Here is a 24300-nt window from a genome sequence, read left to right as displayed (position 1 = left end):
TTTGGTAAAACTGCGCATTATTTATCTTCATTCACCTCTTTTCCCACTTTTTAATCTTAAGAGAATTTAATTGTATTAATTTGTTTAGACAACACTTTTTATTTATATTTTAAATAGAGGATTATGAATAAGATTACATTTTCTCCAGTGATATCATATTCAAGCCTCAGGTAAAGAAAAGCTATTGGATATGGACAGATTAGGGTATGGTCAAGTTTTATGTGCTTTTTCTCAGATTTTTTCCTTCATAACATTACGGTGAGGTCCATGACATTAATGAAAAGAATGCAATGTTTGCTCTTAGTTTCCATGAACATAAACTTCGATGCTAGGGTGAAGAATGAGAAACACATTTATAATTTAAGCATAATGTCTTGTAAACTGGGGCAAGGAAATCTAAATTATATAAAACAAGTGTACAATTACTGATACAAGTATATAATTTACATGAAATTTAGAGTATATAATGGGATATATCTCCTTTGTTTCATTTTATCTTGTCTTTTTCATTATTTAAAAATAAATAATTAAAGTCAAAATTTAGGTTATCATTAACACAATTGTAATTCCTTACATATGACTGACCTTGATATATAGACATGTTAAAAGTTTTAACTCAGTTTAATTAAAAATTTAGGTAGAGCTGGAGTAAATTTCTTTAATAAATTTTATTTCATAATTCTTTAATTGATTTATTGAGTAAATAAAGTAATAAGATGCAAAATTGATATAATTCCAAAAATATTTAGTTCTAGTATTAATAGGCATGGAGTTAACTAGCAGTAATGTCTCATTGTTTATTTTTTACCATCAAGTTTATATTTATCTACACAGTCTAGAATAACAATTTTTATAAATATTGAAATGTAATCTAAATATTTTACTAATACAAAAAATAAAATTTGCTCTAGAATGTGAATAAAAGCTATAAAATTAATTTTACTGATTTTATTCACTGTATTGCCTTATTCCTATGTGAACAAGAAGCTGGACCAGCAAAACATTTGGACAAATTGGAGTCTGTGTTGCCAAAGAAGAGCATAAAGCTAATTAGCCTGTATAAGAAACAAGCTCATGCTTTTCAACTCATTAGAACCATGGCATAACTACGAACTGAGATAGTTAAATCACAAAGCAGTCCAGAAAATTACTATGACATTCATTTTTAATGCCAAGTATAATTCATGGTGATTGTTTGAGATTCTATTTCTCACCTAAAAGTTATTCAACTAGAAGCTAAACTTAAATTAGCTCTTAGCTGGAAAGTACCAACACACACACACACACACACACAGAGCTTTCTCTTCTCTCCATACTGTCTGTGGAAAAACAAAAACTAATATCTAAAAATACAAGTTAGAAGGGAGGTTCCAAAAGTAGTTTCATTATAGGACTTACATCTCCTAAATAAAAAAGAAGAAAATTGCCACAAGTTGGATGCTTCTGTTATGTTTTGATGTATTCCATTTTTTTAATTATTGTTTCTGTTAACAAGATCTGTGTTAGAAATGTTTTCCAGGGTAAGAAGCAAATGTGCTCAGAAAGAGGTGTGAATGCTTTGGATAAGTAAGAAAGGTTATCGATTACACAAACAGCAGCTGGTAACCAGGAAAAGAATGAAGCTTTTACCAAGGAAGAATAAAGTTTGTCCTGAACGGAAAAGGTCAGAAAGTGGTGACATGGCAAAGCATGGTGTCATAGGCCTTATGGGACTAAAGACATTTCATCATCTGAAGTGATGATGAGCCTCTTTTTAATTGAATTGTAAGATGCTTACAAGTGAAGAAGGTAAAACTGGTGGATGGACTTATATTCATTTATTTGTTTGTATGCCTGTATTTACCCAAATGCATATTGAGAGCTAAAATAAACTAGTGTGCTGCTCTACCTAAAATAATTAGGGCCTTCAATAATAAGACAGTCATTCAAAACCACTTAATTGAGCACTTGCATATGCCAGGCACTGTCCTGGGTGCTGGGAGTAAGGTAGCAAATGAAGGTCATAAATGATCTAACCTCAGGGAGCTTACCTTCCGGAGTGGTATCTTGGGGCAAGGTCTATGGAAGCACAGCCTGAGGCAAGTGATTCAATGGCAAAGTGTTCTCAGGAGGAGGTGAATGGGGAAACAGGGTAAGGCAGAAGAGGAAAAAACTAAGCAAGAATATGGTCTTAAGTGGAGACTGGCTTCAAATTGATCCCATGGGGAAAATTTGAAGTAGGAATTATACCACAATTGGCTGCACTTGGGGGGATTTAGCCTTACTGGAGAAGCAGCTCCTATTTGGCCTGAGGATAATTCCCCCAAGACAAGGAGGCAAGATAATCCGTGAGTGGTCATTAGAGAGATCTGGGCATGCAACAGATGTCATCTACTACAAGACAGAGACAAATAACAAGCACATATATTTAAAAAATTTAATGTCAAGGTAGTGGCATAGCTATGTGGCTGGAGGAAGACAAAGACATGGATAGAGGGATTGATTGCTCTTTTAGATTAGAATGGTCAAAGAAGGCCTCTGTGATAATGTGAAATTTGAGAACAGACCTGAGGAAGCTGAGTCTCAGTTATGCAGATATCTGAGGAAAGAGAGGCTTTAAATCAAGACAGAGCTAGCCTTGGAATGTCCTAGGAAGAGTAAATTGGTGGATGTGGCTTCACTGCTAAGGATGGGTAGAGAGGTAGGAACTGACTCTGGAGATGAAAGGGGTGGTGCCAGATTACATACAGCCTTATAGATCATTGTAGCGTGCTCAGTGCTTACACCAAGAAACAAAAGTGCCAAGTGCCCCAAGTATCTGTATCATCCTTTTAGAACCAGAAGGGCTCTCAAAAACCATCTGGTCTAACTTCCAAATTTTAGAGATTTGTACAGTGGAGAATCTCATTGAAGATAAAAGACATGGGTAGAGTTCTACAATGAAGGGAAAGTGACTTCCCATTTAATACAGTTAAAGCAAATGCTGCTATATAAATGTTTGAACAGTTTCTACATATTATGTTCATTTGTTTAAGTCCTGAATCTTAATGTCATCCCATCAATCGCAAAACTGTGAGAGGATGGGAGATAGCTGGCTCATGCACAGGGGATGCATGCTCACAGTCTAACGCTAGCTTGGCATTTATTCTAGCTGTAAGTTCAGCATGTCGGGGAAGGGAAATAGTGATAATAGTTTCAAGCAAGTGAGCCACATTTTCCTTACATGCCATGGTCAGCTACTGCCAAGATGACTATAGCTCCATAAATCATCACTTACACTAGGTCCAATGAAAAATATTTTATGTTTAAGGTGACAAATGAAGAACAGCAGACTATCTTTGAAGGATAATCAGTAAGTAGTTAAAAAATAACATGCACATGAATGCCCAGTAACAATACTGATATCTTGTAACTTCTATTAGTTTAAAAGAATTATTAGATTTCGTATTAGTATTGGACTTCATAGAAATATTTATTCGTGTTTTCAGCTCTCTGTTATTGAATGTATAGTAACTATCCCAAATGTTTCCATTAATTTAAAATCCTTTTATAGTCTCTAATGCAAATCCATTACTTGATTGTTTTCTTGAAAGAGAATTTCTTATATTTCCAGCTTTACCTTAAATAGCCTTTATCTTATTCTGATGTCAGTTCTCCCATATGTAAGTTTCTGCTAATTCTGCTTCCTTATTCCTTGCCATTAGAAACTTTTCGGTACACTTGTCGTCACACTTCTCATCCCTTATGGAAGAGATGTCCTTGAAACAATAGCCTAATTTTCACCTACTTCTTCTTTTTCCTCTTCTTTAATATAGTGAGCTACCAATGACATTAAAGACAAATTTAAACCAAAGTGATGCATTCGGAAGAATTAAAAAGTTTTTAACTGAACATCTTTATATATTTAAAACACCATTCAGTCATACATATTAAAAAGATCACAGAATAAAAATTTAGTTCTTTCCTGAAATTACATATCCTAATATCTAGGTGGGACAAAGATATTTCAAAAGAGTGTTGTGTTCACTAACCTTTAAAATAGAATATTTCTGATAAATAACATCACAGCATCCTTCACTTAATTTATTTCAATATGCTTGTTTCAATATAGAGAATATCTGGGTGTGAAAGAACATTTATTTCATTTGTTTACAGTTAAAGAGTGATGTTGGTTTTATTACTAAATTGTACCCTTTCTAAGTGTATTTATAGTTAAGTAAATTTCAGAAAAAAGCAATATAATGTAAACATAGTCTGGCATTCCCTACCTTAAGGGGTCAAGTATGATTCTTGTGAAATAATGTGTGATATAACCAGTGAGGAAGCATGGCCTATATCTGCCCAAGTCTTAAATTTCAAATAGAATCAAATCCCTAATTGTTACTCTCTTTAGTGCAGAAACATTTGCTCTCCACAGGATTTTTTTAATTAGGAAAAGAAATGGTTCTGGAAAAGGCTCTTACTGATTATACAGTAAAATGATTTTTTGGGGAAATTGCTCAAAATTACTAGCACTAAATATATTTGGATCTGTATGTCAAATGCATACACTAACTTCATTCTTGCATGGCCAAGAGCTACACATATATAAGTGGACCTAAAATGGATGGAATATAAAACTGCAGCAGGAGTGTCATCTGTTGGCTTCCCTGCACAGCATTTAACCACCTTTTCTGTTAGAGAGACTTCAACTTCTTTGGAAAACTACTCCTCTCCATTACGTTACAGTAGGACCACCAATGAAAGAACTGTGCCCTTCTGGCAGAGGTGTGGACCTATGACTAAATCTAGGCTGACTCATGTCTATGATCTGGGAATGTTAATTTTTTTAACAGAGTGCCATGAACGTGGAAAATAATTAGAGGTGACTCATCTTATGTGCTAACACCTCATCAATTGTCCCTTAGTTTCTGCTCACATCCCTGGATTTTCCTGGATCCCCATTTTTTCTCGCATCTATCCACTGAGTTTCCTTTTTAAAACCGATCCTTGTATACTTTTAATAAATTCATTTTTTTTGGCTTTAGTTAGCCAGAATCAACTGGTGTTACTTACAACCAAAGTTTCCTGACCAATCATAAAATAAAATCATAAAAATGATAAAATATTCCATATTCAAAAACATAAATTGAAATGCTTGAAATGGTTCTAATACCAGATAAATTAGAATTGGCACAGAAGATGTACAATAAATCTTAATTTGGAAAGTGCAACAGATAGGCAGGTTATTATGAAATGGATCAACTTTAACATCCCAGCAATACAAAAAATTGACAGTTTTTATTGCCTAGCTGTAGCTATCAGAAATTACATTAATACTACAATAAAGAGGAAAAGTGTAAAGCCCCTAATGAAATGGAGAAAGAGGTTTGGGGGTGATGGCAAGCTTGGAGTGTTTCATGTTGATCTCAGAGGTTCTCCTAGAAAAATTCCCTGATCAGTTCTGTTCAACAGTGGTTCTTCTTTCTAAAACTGTATATTTTGCTTTTTATGAGTTCTAAGCTTGACTGCATTCTTCAATGCATTTGTAAGCTCCAATTGAGCAGGGCTTGTGGTTCCTATGTTTTCTGTATCTGGTTGAGTGATCGTTCAGAATTTGTATTCCATTAACACTTGTTGATTCCATTCCATTTAATACACACACACACACACACACACACACACACACATGCACACATCTAGTGGCAATCTGATCTCTAAGGCTGCTCCTACTGAATAGATGGCTGCTATTAGGAAATGATTTCAAAAGAACTGGGGAATCTCACAAAGAATATTCCCCCTTACACCTGGTCCATCTCACAGACGTACCAATCCAACATGACAGTTAGTACAATTTTATGATTAGGAAAATATTATTTTTCTGCAAATCTTTTATAGAAGCCATTCTACCCCTTTCTTCATAACCTCATGATAGAGCATCCACACAGTTTTTAGTTACATAAACTTCATATGTTTCAGGACAAAATCTGAACTATAGAAGCTGTAATAGTCTTTCATGGCAAGCTATTTAAATTCTTTATAACAAAATCTACGTCTATTTAAAATGTGATGTCATTTTACAATTATAAAAGAGGGCTTAGTACAATAGTTGAATAAAGGATCCTGCAAAGGCTTTAACATGCCTGAGATGAAAAGCACATAATAAAATAGTGAACTATGAAGATTAAAAATCAATACCAGAAGGGAAAAAATATTTAAGTCCCAGGTGCCCACTGGGGCTCTGTTGTTCACAAATTACTACTCAGTGACAAAGGTCATCCTGAGTAGCCTAGTGATCAAAATTAAGGCGAGAACATGATCACTTTGACCTTTAAGGGTCTCAACTCTCATGACCACAAACAATTAGCAGAGTCTTGACAGAATGTATCTGAAAGGCCATATACTACTCAGCTCAAATTCATCGTTCCCATCAAGAAATGCAAACCTGAGTCATCAGATTACCAAAATTTTAAAAGAAAAGAGAATTTCAGATTTTTTTGGAAATCTTCCAAAGTTGAAACTTGGAAATTAATTCATAGTTGGGAGATTAAAAGTAATTAGGTCTAAGAACAAACCACCTTAGCTTACATCCTTGGCTTTACCATTTATCATAACCTTGGACATGATAAGAATTCTCTTTACGCCTCATTGGAAAAATAAGATGATAGTACATCAACCTCACAGAAGTTTTGTGAGGATTTCAATGAGATATAACAGTGTCTGATGTAGTAAAAGCATATAGTAAATATTAATTATTATTACCATATAGAACAATGTTCTGTAAAACCAAGATATATTTACAGTGGCAGTGCAGGCCACTAGTTTAGATCTCTGACTTCTAACTGTTCCTAGTATCCAGAAGAAAAAACACATTAGTGTTTCAGAGAAAATTTCTCCACAGTATTTATTTCAAATAATATTTTTTCTTGCAAAACTTCATATATATGATGCAACATATAAAATAGGTACAACTTAGACTAGATTCTGCACTGTGACTCATTCCTCACTCTTTCTTTCAAGTCCTATGTTCTGACCAGCCAAGATTAATCCTAACAAAAAATCAAGTAGTCTCGAATCTAGCCACAATACTGGAAGATAGCACATGACAATCAACACTAAGAACTTGATGTCAAATATATCAACTTGTTTCTGACATAGACTTATCTCTAAACAAAATTCACTGTCCATCAAGTCAAATATTTATGAGAATTATTTTAAAGTACATATCCCTCCTATCTTATCTCCAAATCTAAATTGGCTAGATCGGACACTGACCTTTCTAATATATTATTAAAATAAAAGGTAGTTATGCCTTTTTAGTTTCTTTCTAAAAATTACAAAATGATTTCTTATTAATCCACAAAAGTTTATCTAATGTCATAGAACTCCATGAGAGATAGGGAACCTATCTTAATTGTATATTAAGCTTCAGCTTCCCACAGCAAAATCCCTTGAGGAGTGCTTTCTGAATTTTTTCTCCCTTGCCTTCCCAAATGCAAATCACGGCACTACCTCAGGTGAGTTCCAGCTCCTACAAAAGAAGGTTTTTATTATCAAAATTCAGGTCTTAATGTTTATTTTCCAGATCACCTCATTTGAACCCTTCTAAGAAAGATTCTTGTTCTGAAAAACCTGTTCAATTGATGCTTATCTAAACTGGTTGCACTGCCTTTCCACAATATGATTTATTTTCAAAATTTATTTTCTGAGGGTTTATGAGGGTGCATTGGGCAAAGTATAAAGGATACTAATTGCCTCTTCAACTTGTCTGGTTCCCCAAATACATGAACAACAGGACCTAGCCTGAGGGCGTAACCTTCTATTATCTGAACCTAAGTTCAATTAAAAGTTTAGAGGCACATGTGCACCTGTTAAAGCTTATAGGCAAACGTGTTCAGAAACCTAGTGTTATGAAAAGGCTGTCCGTTTACTTTGCTGCTTCCTATTTCACTGCTCTAATAACTCCTTGCAAATTCTTTCAAACCTGTAATTAACATCTCGAGATACTGTTTAGTTCACTGCACTCTTTCTGCCTGTATTTGAATATAAAGATAAAGAGGGCATGCTTTGCCAGTCTACAGAAAATGCACAGCCAAGCCTACACAAGCTGCCATATAATTTCTGGTGAGGACTAAATGAAATGATATATGACATGTATACAATTAGTCCAGACACAGAAAGTTAAAAGAATGTTAATGAATAGAAAGTTAACAGACTTTCCTAAGTTTCATGAAAACAATAACCAAATGTATTGCTCTGTAGAAAGCTATCCATATTGAGGTATTGGGGAAATTAATGAAATACAATCTTAATTATCATAGTAGTAACCTATTTTGTCATTGGTATATTAATTCTAACACACTCCCCAGGTGTCCAAGAAAATAATTACTCCTTTCCTAAAAAAACATGTCATCACTTTATAGAACACAATTTTCCATAGACACTGAAAAGCTTCCAGTTGAGCTTATTAACTTATTGTAAATAAATCTATTGTAATGCAAATTATGAAATATAAAGATACTCTAGAATTTCTGTCTGCAAAGAAACCTCATTGAGAAAATTCTGCATATTACAATGGGATAATTTCCCTCACTTAACGTGCTTTATGTCTGAAAGCATAAATTAGATAGTAAAATTAAGAGACATTTCTCCTTTAAGATTGTAAAAAAATAAATTGTAAATGCTATTTTCTGTTAATCTTATCTAAATTATCAACTAAAATGCCTAAGATTGAAGAACATTTTGGGATATTTCAAAATATATTAATTTGCTCAATTTAAATAATGGAGCTATCTATAAATATAAGAAAAATAAAACAGGGAAAATAGCATTGCTTTATATCAGAGTATTCTCAATCATGTTTTGGCTTGGCTACAACTCTTTAACTCTAAATTTGAATAATCTTAAAGACAATATTAAAAGATTTATAGGATACCTACTTTAAAAAGGTTGATTTGACATTGTTAATACTGATTATTAATTGTTCTATATGTTTCAAAATAACATTGTGTGATACTTGATTGATAACTTGAAAGCTCTATGATTATAAGCAATGACAAATGTTATTAAATTGCCTATATAATTAATTCAGCTTTTTCTCAGTATGAGTCAGATCAAGGGAACAAAAATAAAACAACAATTTAGAAAAAATAACATAATTTAATAAGATAGGTCTACATGATCTATACATTAAGTTCTATATCCTGAAAATTCTGTACCCTGAGTAGTTTTTTCCCAAACTCCCTTAGAAAATTTTACCCTATTAGAACACACACCAAAAACCAATAATTTTAAAATTGGAACTAGTAAAGACCACATTGTGTGATTACAGTGCATTAAAGATGGAAATACTAATGAAGTTAGAAAAGAAACCATAAACATTTCAATCTCCTGAAAATTCAAAACACTTAATCTATTGTTTAATTTTTTAAAGACTGCAGACTATTTAAAACACTATAAATCAGATTCTACTGTAGAGAAATCAAATAGTTCTCAGAATAAAAAAATAGCCTTAAAACCCCTATTAATGAAGAGAAAAAATTTAAAATAAATGAATTAAACATCTAACTCATGAAGTTATAAAAAAATAGACCTAGAGAAAGCAGAATAAAGCATTGTAAAATGATAAAAACATAAATTGATGAATAAGAAAACACATTGTAGAGCTGATAAGCCAAATAAAAGTCGAGAACACCAAACACAGATAATCTTTTGAGTATTCTAACAGGAAAAAAGGGGGCAGGAGAAAGCAAGAGAGCACAAAATAAAAAAGAAAAAATGACAATAGGATAATAGTAGATTATTATAACAGTAGTAGCAGATACTATACTATATAGTATACTACTATACTCTACTATACTCTGAATAGTAGATACTATAACAAACCTTAACAGGACTCGTAGTGCTTTCCAGCAATCATACTCTATACTGTAATCATTTTTTTCTTTCACTCTCTTAGAAAACTATTTCACATCTTCTCTTCTCTCTTCAAACCTCCAAATCGTCCCCCATATTCAGTCTCAACTAATAGCCTTTTGCTACCTACTTTACTAAGAAACTGAAGCAACCAGAAGAGAACTTCCACAAACTCCCCATTCACCTCTGCCCACCTACTAGCACCTCTACTGATATCCTTTAACAACTCATTAGCTGTCACAGAAAAAACAATACATTCTCCTACTAAAGCCATTCCCATACCTTCCCTCTTAACCTACTGGAAGACATTACTCTAGGAAGTCTTGTTCCTCTCTCATATATTACAGATTTATGATTCTCTGATAGTCATTTCCATCAGCCATCTGTCAACTTTAAAAACATCCTGTTATTCTGCCTGGAGGAAAACAAAAAGCTTTCCTTTTCTTGACTCTGTTTTACTCATTAGCTACAACCTCTTTATCTCTTCCCACTTTTAGCAGAATTCCTTGGAACAAATCTTTATACTTGAAATCTCTACTTCTACTCAATTCATTTTCTCTTAAACTCACTGAAACTTAGATTTTTCCCATGCTGCTTCACTGAAAATTTGCAGGGAAGTTATGATATGCTAGATATTGTAGAAGTCTTGGGAATACTCAAAGTTGCATTAGATACAAGCTTTGCTTCTGAGAAATTTCTAATGTAGATGTCATCACTTTCTCTAGGATTACAAAAAATTCAAAGAAGAAATAAAGACATCACCACTAACTACCAACAAACAAACAAACAAAAACAACACCAACAAGAAAAACCAACCCGCAGATGGCCCACAAATTGCTATTCCTCAAAAAGGATTTTATAGCCCGCCTCTTATTGTGTGAATTGTAATATCTGTTTGTGGGCACAGTGAACTTCCCACATCATTGCCTTTAAGCTTAGCTTTGGCCAACACAATGTAAAAGTACTGCTGTGATCCAACAGAATCTTTCAGAACCATTGTATGATTGCCAATTGTTCTTATTCCTTCCCACTGCTTCAAGAATAGCGTGACTCTGATAGGAGGTCCTATTTTAGCTCAATCTTAGAATAAAGAAGGCATGTGGAGCAGAGAAACAGACAAGGTGGCCAATATGGCACAAAAAAGAAAAACATATCTTTGTTGTTGCAAACCACTGAGATTTGGCTTTTGTTGTTGTGATGGCCACATAAGCTAGCAAAAGCTAATTGATGCAGTTCAATTTGATGGAGCCTGAAAAGCATTAGGCCAAAGAATTCTGGGTTTCTTCCATGCATTTTAGGCTATGTTATATCGAGTAAAAGCAATGTTATTTTTCCTTGTCACAGCCTTGTTTATATAACCAAGGTCCATGAGCACCTACTGAATTAATGGTACTAGAGTCAAAATCTTCTCAATTTAACTTTCTACAAGCTTATTTAGCTCTTCTATTTTCTACCTCTTGGATGTGTTGAAAGTTAATGTACAAAAGACTTTTTTACTGACCAAGAAAGAAGAAATCTTAGAATGAAAGAAAAGTAATCTAATTTCATTGAAGTTCAGTCCTATAAACATATAACAAGCATTCCCTCGCCTCCTTGTTTCTATGCTGCTGCTTTGGTGATCTCTACCTTTGCTACTCAAAGAATAGTTCATTGCAAGCGCCTGGGAGCTTCAAAGATGAAGACTTGGGGCCTCACCCCAGACTGAATCAGAATCTTCATTTTAGTAAGGTCTCCAGATGATTCATATGCACACTGAAGCTTCAGAGGCTGTGGTTTTTTAATATACATTCTGTTTGATAGATTTGGGGGAGTTGGAGCCAGGATTCTTTTTTTTGTCTTCAAAATGAGCCTTTTAAGTGATTCTGATATAAGAGATTTATAGGACACACTTTGAGAAAAATCAATTTAGGTTTAGCTGATTGTGTCTGAATCTCTAGTTCTGCCACCTAGTACTAGTTGTGTGGCCCTGTGAAAACTGCTCTGAACCTCAATTTCTCCATCCACAATAAGGATACAACCTATTTGACAGGTTTATGGGGCTGTATGAGAGTGTACAAAATATCTCACTGTTAATTGGAAAGCATACTGAAAAATACAAAGCCTGAAACATATTAAAAGCTCAATAAAACTTTGTTGTTTAATTAATGTGATGGACGTGTGAATGAATACCATTGAAATCTAATGCAATAGGGAGAAATAGCATGAAAGGATCACTTCAGGTAATGGAAAAAAATTGCTAAAGGTTAACATAGCTCTCTGTTGGATTGGACTGCTGCCTTAACTTTAGGTGTTTATATTTTATATTTTGGTATTTCTTCCTCCCTTCCCCCGACAAGTCCAAGAACAAAAAGGCTAAGAATGAATTAAGATTATTTTTTCTTATAGGGCTATTTAAAATAATCATGGCTTTCAATCATGATAAACATAAAAAATTTCAATGGCACAAAAGAATACAGTATAAATCAAAAGTAAAAATCTTCTTTCCCCAAGCATCTATAGGCTCAGTCCCACTCCCCAGTTTTAATCATTTTTGTTTTCAGGTCTTCTGTTATTTTCTACTACAGTATAATTTTAAACAATGCAAGATGAGAAAATTAGTGCAACTATATACTTCCATCTACTTGTCCTCCTCCTCTCCTTATCTCAACTTCTATTGCATTTCCTATAGATTAAATTTAACATTGAAAAAAGAGAACATTTAAAGTGCTATATAATTATTACTTTTTGTAGAACTAAAAGAAATGTTTGAACAAACACAGAGGACAAATTTCCTTGCCATTAAATCTACTTTTTAGTAGAACGGTTGGGTTTGATAACCCAAAAGAATCCTAAGGTAATTACCAGAGCAAGAGTAAACTTATTTCAAAACATTCTGACCTATTTAACAAAAATTAGCAGTGTGATAGAGATAGATGATATAGAGAAATAGGTGGACAGATGGGAGGGAGGAAGAAAGGACATTTTTTAGATTCTCAACTGCATCTATTTCTATTCAACTCTGACAAGTTAATAAAACTGCACTGTATTTATACCAAAAGAACAAACAAATATGGACTATAAATATGTAAACATCAAAAGACACCTTAGTTAGAACATCAAATTATTTTAGAAATGAATGAATTGACTCAATCAAAAACACTATCAATCATTGTATTAAGGGTGACAGAGCAAGACCCTGTCTAATAATAATAATATTGATTTAAATATGTATTATAATAAAATAATTAGAAACAGAAACAAAGAAAATATAACCTTTTACAGAATCAGTTATTTACCACATAGTCCCAATAGTGTTATATCTACATTTTTAGAATGACTACATTAGCAGTTTCATCACTGAACTTGAATAAATGGACTCCTTTAACATAAATAGCATGTAGAAGGCATACTATCTGTGGTCTTACAGGAAAATGTCAAATTATAAAACATTCAAGAAATCCAGATTTATTTTTAAAACAAGATCTGTGGATATTTTTTAAATGCATCAAGCCATGCTTAATGAGGAGCTGTGAAGCGCTAGTGACATGGGCAATATATCATAAACAATTATCTTTCTGTATCCTACATTATACTTTGTAGTGAATTGATATTGTGAATAGTTTCAGATATGCATCACATCGTTTATTACTGGAGATTTTTTTTTAAAAAATTCCCATATGTGGTAGATAGAACAGCCCCCCAAAGGTATCTACACCTTAATCTATGTAACCTGTGAATATGCTACATACATGACAAATGGGACTTTGCGGATATAATTAAGTTTATGGACCTTAAAATATGAAAAGTATCCTGGATTATGGGTCTAATCACATGAGCCAATAAAAGTAGCAGCATTTCTCCAGCTGGAGTCAGAAAGCTGCAGCAGAAAGAAAAGTCATGGAGATTAGAAGCAAGGGAAGGACTGGACAGACCACTGCTGGCTGAAGATAGATGGAGCAACATGTGGAAGAATGCAGGCCACTTAAGGAGCTGAGACAGGTCCCACCCCCCGTATTCAGCAAGGAAACAGGGACCTCATCCCTAAAACTACAAGGATTGAATTCAACCAACCTGAATGAGCTTGGAAGGGGATTCATTCCCAGAACTGTCAGAAAAGAATGTAGCTTTGATGACACCTTGATTTAGGCTTTGTGAAACTCTGATCAGAGGACCCAGTTGACTCAAGCTGTACCTGGACTCCTGACCCACAGAATTGTGAGATAATAAATATTGTTTTAAGCCACTAAATTTATGACCATTTGTTACAGCAACTAAAGGGAACAGCATGTTTTCTTCCTCCTTTGCATAGGGAAATTGTTTTATATATTATGCTTCTATTTTGAATATACTCATTTTCCACTTTGAATCTGGGTAATTAAATGAATATTAAGAATTATTCAAATCCAAGTAAGGCTATTATTTCTGGTTTCACAAAGCATACCTTTGGGCCAGAATTTATTTCATGTCCTCAAATGGAAAAACAACTAAACTTTATATGTCCATGATATGGTAGATACTAAATTAGGAGATTTATAGACAATATTTTATGTGAATGTCACAATGTTTCAAGTAAATGTTATTACCACAAAGCCTGAGTTAATCTAACAATGAGAAAACAATTCTTTCCAGGGAAATTAGTCTGGAAAGTATAAGAAGAGATGTATAAATGACTCCCTTCAGTGATAAAACAACCCAGAAATTTCTGAGTCTTCACAAGTGAAATTGATGGGCACATGAGTGATACTGTTTCTCATGAACTAAGAGTTAACATTTGTCTTAAACCATTGCCTCTCTGTGGCTGCTGCCATCCTGTACTGCTGCTCTGTGGGCAGCTGCCACTGCTTCCACACGCTGATGTCACTGCCACCGTTGAGTACTATAAGGGTCAGTTTAAATTCAGCCTTTGCCATCAGAAGACCTGTTTTCCATGCTGTTCTTTTGGCCTAATCCTGGCAGCTGAAATATGCTTTCCTCTCTTTCATTCCATTTTTTTCTTTTCTTGTCTGGACCCAGAAGTTTGAGGAAAGCTGCCTCTAGTCTATCTGGGAGGACTGAGACAGGAACTGTAAATTTCTAGTGTGTCTTTCCGTTTCTCCACACGACACTGTGAAAGACTGAGATCTGAAGGTTCAGTGCTTTTTGATGATTTTTCTTGGCTATGCATGTAGACAGCATTTACTCTTCAAAAATGAAGATCTGAGGCACAGGGAGGTTCAGTAGGTTGACATAACTTGATATCTAAACTTCAAACATCACAGGAATTGCTTTTCCTTTGTACCTTGAGGTCTAGAGTCTATAGACGTCAATGTCTCTAGTTTCACAAAAGGGCTTTATTTTGCTTATATCTTATCAGAAAAAAACCTGTAATCTTTGCTTTTAAAGACATTTAATTAAAAATAGGTAAGTTTGAAATAGTATTAAAAGTTGCATATCAGTATATGAGTATATCGATTTAGAGTGGTGAGGGTTCGGAAATCAGACTGCCCTAGTTGGAGTTGGAACTCTGCCATCTTTGCAAGAAGAGGAGGTGAGTTAATCCTTCTTCATGTCAGTGTCCTCACCTGTAAAAGGGAATAATAATAGTACCTCTGGTCTACAGGGTGATGGTTCAGATTAAGTTTGTTATATATATATATATATATATATATATATATATATATATATATATATATATATATATATATATATATATATCTCCTTAGAGCTGTGCCTCCTGGAGTCCAAAACCATCTCAAACATGAGCCATCATTTCTAGTTCTGAGCCTAGTCACCATTCTGAATTTAGTGATGCATGCTAGGTTTAAAAAATTGTAGTAAAGAAAATATAATGAAAAGATGAAAGTCAATTATTAAAGCCAATATCCCAACATGATATGAGAAACACAGGTGAATATAACATGGAATTTGACCATTTGTAAAATCAATAGAAACTGCCATATATGTAAGGGCTCAGAAAATATACAACCACTTTCTTTAAAAACCTACTTAAAATTACATTCTAACAGATGAAGCAATGAAATCAAAAGTAAAAACACAAAAAGGGGCAAACATGATATACAGGAATAACACAACCATTCAAACAAATTGAATACCAAGCGGCATTTAAATAATTGCTGAAAACTTAATTCCAAACCTGAATGCAAGTATGGAAAATATATCTTAGATTAAAAATACTGTATAGAACGTTCTAACAATAAATACCAAGGAAGTTAATGCAAATGGGGAATTTCAGTGTAGGGTAAGGAGCAAGGATAGAGAAATGTTGAATTATTTTCTTTGTAGGTTGGACCAAAAAAATGGTATGATTACTTTCCTGATTTTACTAAATAAAGAAATATGGACAATAATTTTTTAAAAAAACACAATAGAATCCACTAGTTTAGTTATAAAAATATATATTTATTATATATACTGCAGAAGTGAAAAGCCAGTGAAACCCAGCAAAACAACATCAAGGAAAGAAAAAGAAGAAAAAAATTTAATGGCATAAATATTGCTTGCAATATGTTAAGTAATGCAGCATATAAAATTATATATAGTATGATTCTGATCTTGAGAAAAATATTTTTCTTCTACTGTAAAGGATGATAAGGACCATCTACTTAACTTAGACTTAAAGTATTTGTAGATGTACAAAGGTGAACATTTCTGCAAACTCCAAAAAAAGCAATGCAAGAAACCAAAAAGAACAAATCCAAAATTGAACAAGGTCAGTATGTGTCTCAAAGTAGAAAATCAGCAAAATATATGTCATAAACTGTGGTGAAAATCAACTCAGAGCAGACTAGAGAATAAAAACAACTCCCGTTATGTCTGGTCTTCTGTTTTTGACAAATTTCTTCCTGAGAAGATTTTATAAATTAATATGGAAATCCCTTGTGATCTCTATATATTAGTAAAATTTTATACATTATGTTTAAGTTTGTGATGGTGAAAAAAGTACATAAAATTCTGGTTTTAAAGTGTGATTCCTCATTGTTAAAAATACTTTTTTTTTAACTTTAATAAAGTTTCAGGTTAAATAATTCCTCCAGAAATATAAAACGGTATGAAGGATCAAGTGTTTAATACCTGTTCTTTGACTCTAAAATTATAAATACTTTAAGATAGGGTGCATTTTAAAAGTGCATGGATATAAATTGTCAGTTCTGCAATATGAATAAGTTCTATGTATCTGCTGTACAACATTGTGCCTATAGTTAACACTGTATTGTGCACTTAAAATTTTAAGAGGGTAGATCTCCTGTTAAGTTTTCTTACCACAATAAAAATAAAATAAGATAAAATAAAATGAGGGAAACCTGAATTTAAATTTCACCTCTGACACTTACCAGTAATGTGAGAATAGGAAACATACTTTTCTGAGATGTCATCTCACTTTACATAAAATGGAATTAAAGGGATTGCTTTTACTACTCTTAAGATAAAATAAAATATTTGAACATGGCAACTAAGTATTAATCAACAGATGCTTCTTCCTATTCTACTAGACTGAGCTTTTTCTCTTATTCATTATTTGTCATACTTCTATCATTGTGATATTTCCATCACATATTAGTGTAAATATTGGTTTAATCACCCATCACTTCAAATAAGCTAAGCATTCAATGAAGGAAGAGGCATTTTTCATTTGTCTTTTTCATTTCTGCAAGCCAAGTACACTTCCACCAGGATAACCTACATGTCCATCATTTGTGTTCCCATAAATTAGACACATGTTATTACATGCATATTTTATTAAAATATTCTGATTAGAGGTCTGTGTCTTCTGGAAATACATAAGATCATTGAGCTCAGGGACACGGTATCTGCTAGGTAGAAGATCAGTACATATCTCAAATAATCATGGTCTCCTGACACCACTATTTCCTGTTTCAGGGTGTATTGTGGATGCACAATGCACTGAGAATGTTGTGGTGAAAGTGATAGGTGCTCTCTCTATGCCTGTGAAACTCAAGATTTGATTTCCTGTTTAACCTCATGTGAACCTCTTCATACAGCTAACAAGTGTTAACTGATGCTCTGGACTGCGTGAGTATTTATAGTTTGGAGAGATATGGACATATAAGATAAAATTTCTATGCTCTGAGAAATTACATTGCATTTGGAGAGAAAAACCATACATATAATGACACTGAACAAGACAGCATTCATAAGTTTAGATTTGTATTTCAGTTATGAGGCACAGAGTAGAAGAATATAAAGGGGAAGAGAGGCAGATTAGAGATCAAGCTTTAAGACATAAAAGGAAGCTTCATAATTTATTTTCCTTACTAGTATTTTACAAATATAATTACATGGTTATCCAAGGTGATTGTTAAAAATATGAAATCATAATTTCCAGAGAAGATAATGTCATTGTCAACAAGCACTGTGAGTGATTCTCATTTTCAGTCAAGTTTGTGAAAACTGCTCTAGGTGATTGGGAGCCATGGACAAGTAATTTTTAATAGCTTGAGAAATAATTTGCATACCATAAAATTCATCTGCTTCAAATACACAGTGTCATGATTTGAGTAAATTTATAGAGTTGTGTAATCATCACCACGATCCAATTTTAAAACATTTCTATCACTCCCCAAAAGATTCCTCATGCCCATTTGCAGTCACTTCATGTGCCCACTCCAGCCCCAGACAACCATTAATCTACTTTCTGGTTTATACCTCTGTCTTTTCCAGATATTCCTTGAACATGGAATCATTGACATGTGATCCACTTAGCATGATGCTTTTAAGTTTCATTGCTGTTCTAGTACTAGTAGTTTGTTAATTGTTATCACTGAATAGCATTTAATCACATGGATATACAATATTTTCTTTATTCATTTATCACTTGAGGAATATTTGTGCTGCTTCCATATGTTGGCTATTATGAATAATGCTGCTACAAACATTTGTGAACAGGTTCTATGGGAACATATGTTTTTATTTCCCTTGGTTAGATTTCTAAAAGTGGAATTTATGTCTTTTTAAAAATAAACTGCCAAATTGTTTTTGATGGTGATTGTACCATATTACATACCGATTAGTAATGTATGAAAGTTGTAGGTTCTCCACAACATCACTAATGCTTGGTATTGTCTTTTGATTATAAACATTCTAGTGGTTGGGCAGTGTGGTTTTAATTTGAAATTCCTAATGACTACAGGTGTTGAGCATATTTTCACATGTTTCTGGACATCCAGTTACCATTGTTGGTGAAATATCTATTTAAATTGTTCACCCATTTTTTAATTGGGCTATCTTCTTATTGACTTGTGAGAGTTCTTTATATTAATATATTCTGAATATAAGTCCTGTATCAAATATATGATTTGACAATATTTTATCCCAGTTGTTCTGGCATTTTCATATTCTTAATAATATCTTTTGAAGTATAAAATGTTTCATTTTGATGAAGTCCATGTCTAAGAAATGTTTGTCTAATTCAAGTTCTCAAGGACTTTTCCCGTTTTTTTTCTTCTAATGTGTATATAGTTTTGCTCTTACATTTAGGTCCATGGAGCATTTCAAGTTCATTTTTGTTTAAGGTATGTGGTAAGGATCTTTTTGCATGTGAATATCCAATCATCCCAGCATAATTTGTTGAAAACACTATCTTTTCCACAATGAACTGTCTTGGTATATTTGTTGAAAATTAGTTGACCTGAAATCTAAGAGTTTATTTTTTGTGTTCTCCATTATTTTCCATTGAACTCTATGTGTATCCTTAAGCTATCATGATTACTGCACTTTAAGAGTAAGTTGTGAAATCAGAAAGTGTAAATTCTCCAACTTTGTTAATCTTTTTCTAGATTGCTTTGGTTATCCTAAGTATTTTGCCTTTCTATATAAATTTTAGAATAAACTTATCCCTTTCTGCAAAAAAGCCTGCTGATATTTTGATGGAATTTTGTTGTAGTTAGAGATCAATTTGGGCATATGTGACATTTTAATAATATTGAGTCTTTCAAAATATGAATATGGACTGTCTTTCCATTTGTTTAGATCCTCTTTAATTTCTCCTAATTCTGTTTTTTAGTTTTCAGTATGCAAGCCTTGCATGTATCTTATTAAATTTATTCTTAACTATTTTATTATTTTGATGCTCTTGTGGAAGAAATTGCTTTAGTTTCGTTTTTTATTATTCTTTGATACTGTATAGACATACAGTAAACTTTTGCATATCTATCTTTTATCCTGTGACCTTGCTGAATTTGTTTATTAGTTCTGATGGGGTTTCTCTGTAGACATAGAAGCATCTTAAGAAAGGAAGTAGCATAGTCACATTTGCATTTTAAATAGACAATTCTGCAGCTGTGGGAAGGATGTATTTGAACAAGGAAATGCTGGAGAAAAGAAGATTATTTTTCCACACTGTTGGAACAGTTTCTGACATCCAGAATGCTAGCAGGCCTGAATAACAAGACTAGGATTACCTCAGAAAAAAATTAAGAAAGATAATTGCTAATATTTTGCATAGAAATGAGAATGTTTATTTTATTTATTTATTTATTTATTTTTTGAATGTTTATTTTTAAAAAATTGTTTTAAGTTGTCTTTTTGATTAATTACATTTGTTGTACTCATTAAAGCTGTGGACTTCTGCTTCAAGTAATGGCGGACTGTGTAACTTTGACCAACTCTATTGATAAGGAAAAATAGAAAGGTTGGAAATTTAAAAAAAAATTTAATTCAACTATGAACAAAGATAGCAATAAATATGAAGAGCTGAGAGTTTGGGGGTCTAAGGAAAAGTAAGCCCTCAAACATTTAGGCCTGCTTTCCCCTAGTTTTGGAGGGGCTAGCTCAGCATAGCTTCATGGGCCTAACGGGATAGGAATTAATGTCAAGTTCTGATAAGATGCAGTGGCCCTGGTAAATCCTCCTCACATAGAGTTGAGACTCCTAAAGACTGTACTCTAGAAAAAATAATTCCTAGATGATAGATGTTCGCAGGGATTATTTGGATTGAGGTGAATAGCAACTCTATTTTTCAAGGCACCTGGCCAAAACAAATAAATATTCCCTCTGGAGGAAGATATTATTGTCCTAAAACTAAAATTACTTCTACTAACAATTTTTCAAATAAGATGACTGCCACATAGTAAAAAATAACCATGCACATGAAATCACAAGTTAGTAAGAATGAACAATAATTCACCAAAAGACAAAAAGAAAAAACAGATTATAGGAGCTCCAGATATTGAAATTATCTAAAAGACTTAAAATAACTATGCTTACAATGCTGAACAAAATTATAAAACAAAACAACTGGGAATTGTAGAATTTAAAAGGACAATAATCACAACAAAGAACCAAATAAATGGGTTTAACAGCAAATTAGATAAAATATAGAAAATTAATGAACCAAACAGTAGATATAAAAATAAAATTCCAAATGAAATGAAGGGATAGAAAATACAGAAGAAAGGGTATGAGGCATGGAAAATAAAGTGAGAAGAACTAGCATGTGGAAAGTGGAATTCCAGAATGAGGGGAGAGAGAGAATGCGACAGAAGCAATATTTAAAGAAATGAGTAAACATTTTCCCAAACTAATAAAAGGCATTAACTCACAATGTCAATAATCCCTATGAATGTTAAGGGGGAAAATAAAAAGAAACACATTTTAAGCACCTCATAGTAAAACCTCTAAAATATTCTTCAAAGCAACCAGAAAGAAAACAAAAAAGACAGTTTACTCCTGATGAGGCAACAATTAAATTGGTAACTGTCTTCTCAATAGCAACAGTGAAAGTTAGATTTAAAAGATATGTTGAATATCAAGAGAAAATAATTGCTAATCCAAAATTCTATATCCAGTACAAATATCCCTTAGGAATAAAGGTAAAAAAACATGTCCTCCAAAAATCTTAAGCTGAGAAAATTACTCATCTATAAACCTACACTAAAAGAATTATTGAAGGTTGTTATTCAAGAAGAAGAAAAAGTGATCCCAGATGGAAGATGTGAGATCCAGAAAGAATGAATAGTAACACAAATTTAAATGTGTGAATGAATCGAAAGGAATATTGCATGTGTAAAACTACAATAATAGTATATTTCACATTACACACATACAAATATAAGGCAGGAAAAGTATACGTTCACATCATACTTTGTTGAGGATGCACATTGCAATTCATAGGTTAATTATTAAAAGAACAGCAAGAGTATAGAGCTTTAATGTAATAGAGGGAAAAATTGAATAATAAAAAATTCAAAATGAGGTGTGAAAGGTTAATAAATAGAACACAAAACAGATAGGAAAAATAAAAAACCCTTAGTAAGACATTAGACTAAACACAAATATGTAAGTAATTAAAGTAAATATAAAAATAAAACATAATTAAAAGAGAAAGATTGTCATATTGCATAAAAATAAAAATAAAATCCAGAAACTATTTGCTATTTGTGAAAAATATATACAAAGACACAGACACATTGAAAGTAAGAGTATAGAAATGGTATAAAATGCAAATACTAACAAAGAAGAAATCTACTATAATACTATTACTAATACTACTACTAATAAAATATAATAAAATCAAAGTAGAGTTTAAAGAATAATACTTGTCTAAAAATAAATGTGGATACTTCATGATGATAAAAAGTTCAATTGGCCATGAAGTTATAACAATGTAATTGAATAAAACTAAGCAGCCTTGAAATATATGTAAAAAATAAAAAAATTTTAAGAAGAAACAGAAAATCTACAATAATAATGGGAGACACTAAAACTTGTGATTGTTCCAACATAGAAATTTAGATATAGAACTGCAAAATGAAGTTACATTTTAAAAAATTAAATTTATTTAACAAGTTCACTAAATATGTGATTTCAGAAGTCACATCTCTTTTATAAAAATATACTAATAGATAAGGTTTTTTATTTGTCCAGATTGAATACAGTTCATGGGACTCTATTCTGATGGCAGGATGGATCAGATAATTGGCTAACATAATTTTTTAAGTGGTATTTTTTAAAGTATTGTTAAGTAATGTTTTCCATATACAAAATTAACAAAGATGAAATAAACTTGCTATTGTTCAGAATTTATTTTATCGCCTTTATCTCAGAAAGAGATCATTAGTTAAGATTTTTATCATGACAAACTTTCGAATTATCAATATATATTTTTAAAGTATGTTCAGTTGTAATATATTGTAAGTTGCCAAAATATAAATACATCTTATAAATGCTCACAATATAGATAAAAAATTTTAAGCCACAATATTGCATAACTTAATTGAAGCAGATTACTCTAAAAGTGGACATAAAAAGAGAGGATAGGTAAGAATAATCCATGAAAATTAGTTTACTGTAGAACAATGTAGTGTTAAATTCTAATCACATTTATTCTGGACACTTTTCTCTAATTAACATCAAGATTAACCTGGGCTTATAAGACAAAGAAACTCTTCAAAACGGAAATTTTCTGTTTTAAATACTTAGAAATAATACTTAGGAATAACTGCCCATCTTTATACCTGCTTTTCAAGGCAACCTGAAGCCTCCTGAGCTGGGTGGGAGGATGAGTGGAGCCAGCAGCCAAGAACAATAAGATTCACCTTCTTGCCACATCACCCATTCCAAGTTCCAGGGTCAAGAATTTCACTTTTTGACAGGCAAAAGGATTTAAAATGTTCATTATTGGGGAGATCTATCCTAATTCAAGGCCCAATGAAGAAATTACCAGTCGTTCAGAATCTTAATAAATTTTGTCACATTTGAGGGAAATGAATAGATCCTTATTTTAAAAAAATCATCAATGTCACAAATAAAACTCTGATTGCAATACAAATTGTAATTTAGAATTCAAACGCTATGAACCTTTGGCCTGCTTATCTTGGCTTAAATAACTTAATTTTAATGACCATTAAGTAATCAGACAACAAATATTAAGGGTCTACCAAGAGCCATGCAGCATAAGCTAGTAGAGGGCTGCTGTTTTGTAAACTAAATTTCCAAGATCAATCCAAAGATGTGTGATATAATTAATTAGAGTGTGATAGTCATATTTTAAGAGAAGAATTCTACAACCAGAGTTCTAAACTCTCTCTCTTTTCCACAAACTGGGGCATCATACTGCTTGCTGCCCAGCCTTGAGCCAAAAAGCTTTGAAGAGAACAATCCAGGGAAGGCAAATAGTGTGAATTTCAATGTTTATGTTATGTTATATAGAATTTCTCTTCAAAGGTTAACAAAAATAAATGAATCACACACGTGCTGATATTAAGTGTACCACACCAGACTATGAATGTTAGCGGAAAAACTCAGGTTAGAAATTCATCTTGATAACACTAATGGCTGTGTTTCTGTGGATACCTTTCCCTCTGAAAGAATGAAAATGAGAGCAGTAAAAAACAAAGTGAATAATTAAGACATAAACTGTTTCAAAGAAAAAAACTAATCGAAACATTCTACCTTTCTTCTTGTCCTTCCACAAAATGAAAGTCAGATAAA

General features: G+C 32.6%; 1 protein-coding gene across 3 annotated transcripts in view; it reads right to left on the bottom strand.

The window, feature by feature from the left end:
- Positions 1 to 24300, bottom strand: part of PPFIA2 (PTPRF interacting protein alpha 2) — a 412913-nt gene that overhangs the window by 374153 nt on the left and 14460 nt on the right. The gene's annotated exons all lie outside the window — the stretch shown is intronic.

Source organism: Lemur catta, chromosome 6 (genome assembly GCF_020740605.2).
Source record: "Lemur catta isolate mLemCat1 chromosome 6, mLemCat1.pri, whole genome shotgun sequence".
Taxonomy (NCBI): Eukaryota; Metazoa; Chordata; class Mammalia; order Primates; family Lemuridae; genus Lemur; species Lemur catta.
Note: the sequence above shows the minus strand (reverse complement) of the source record. Positions and strands in the feature narration are given on the sequence as shown.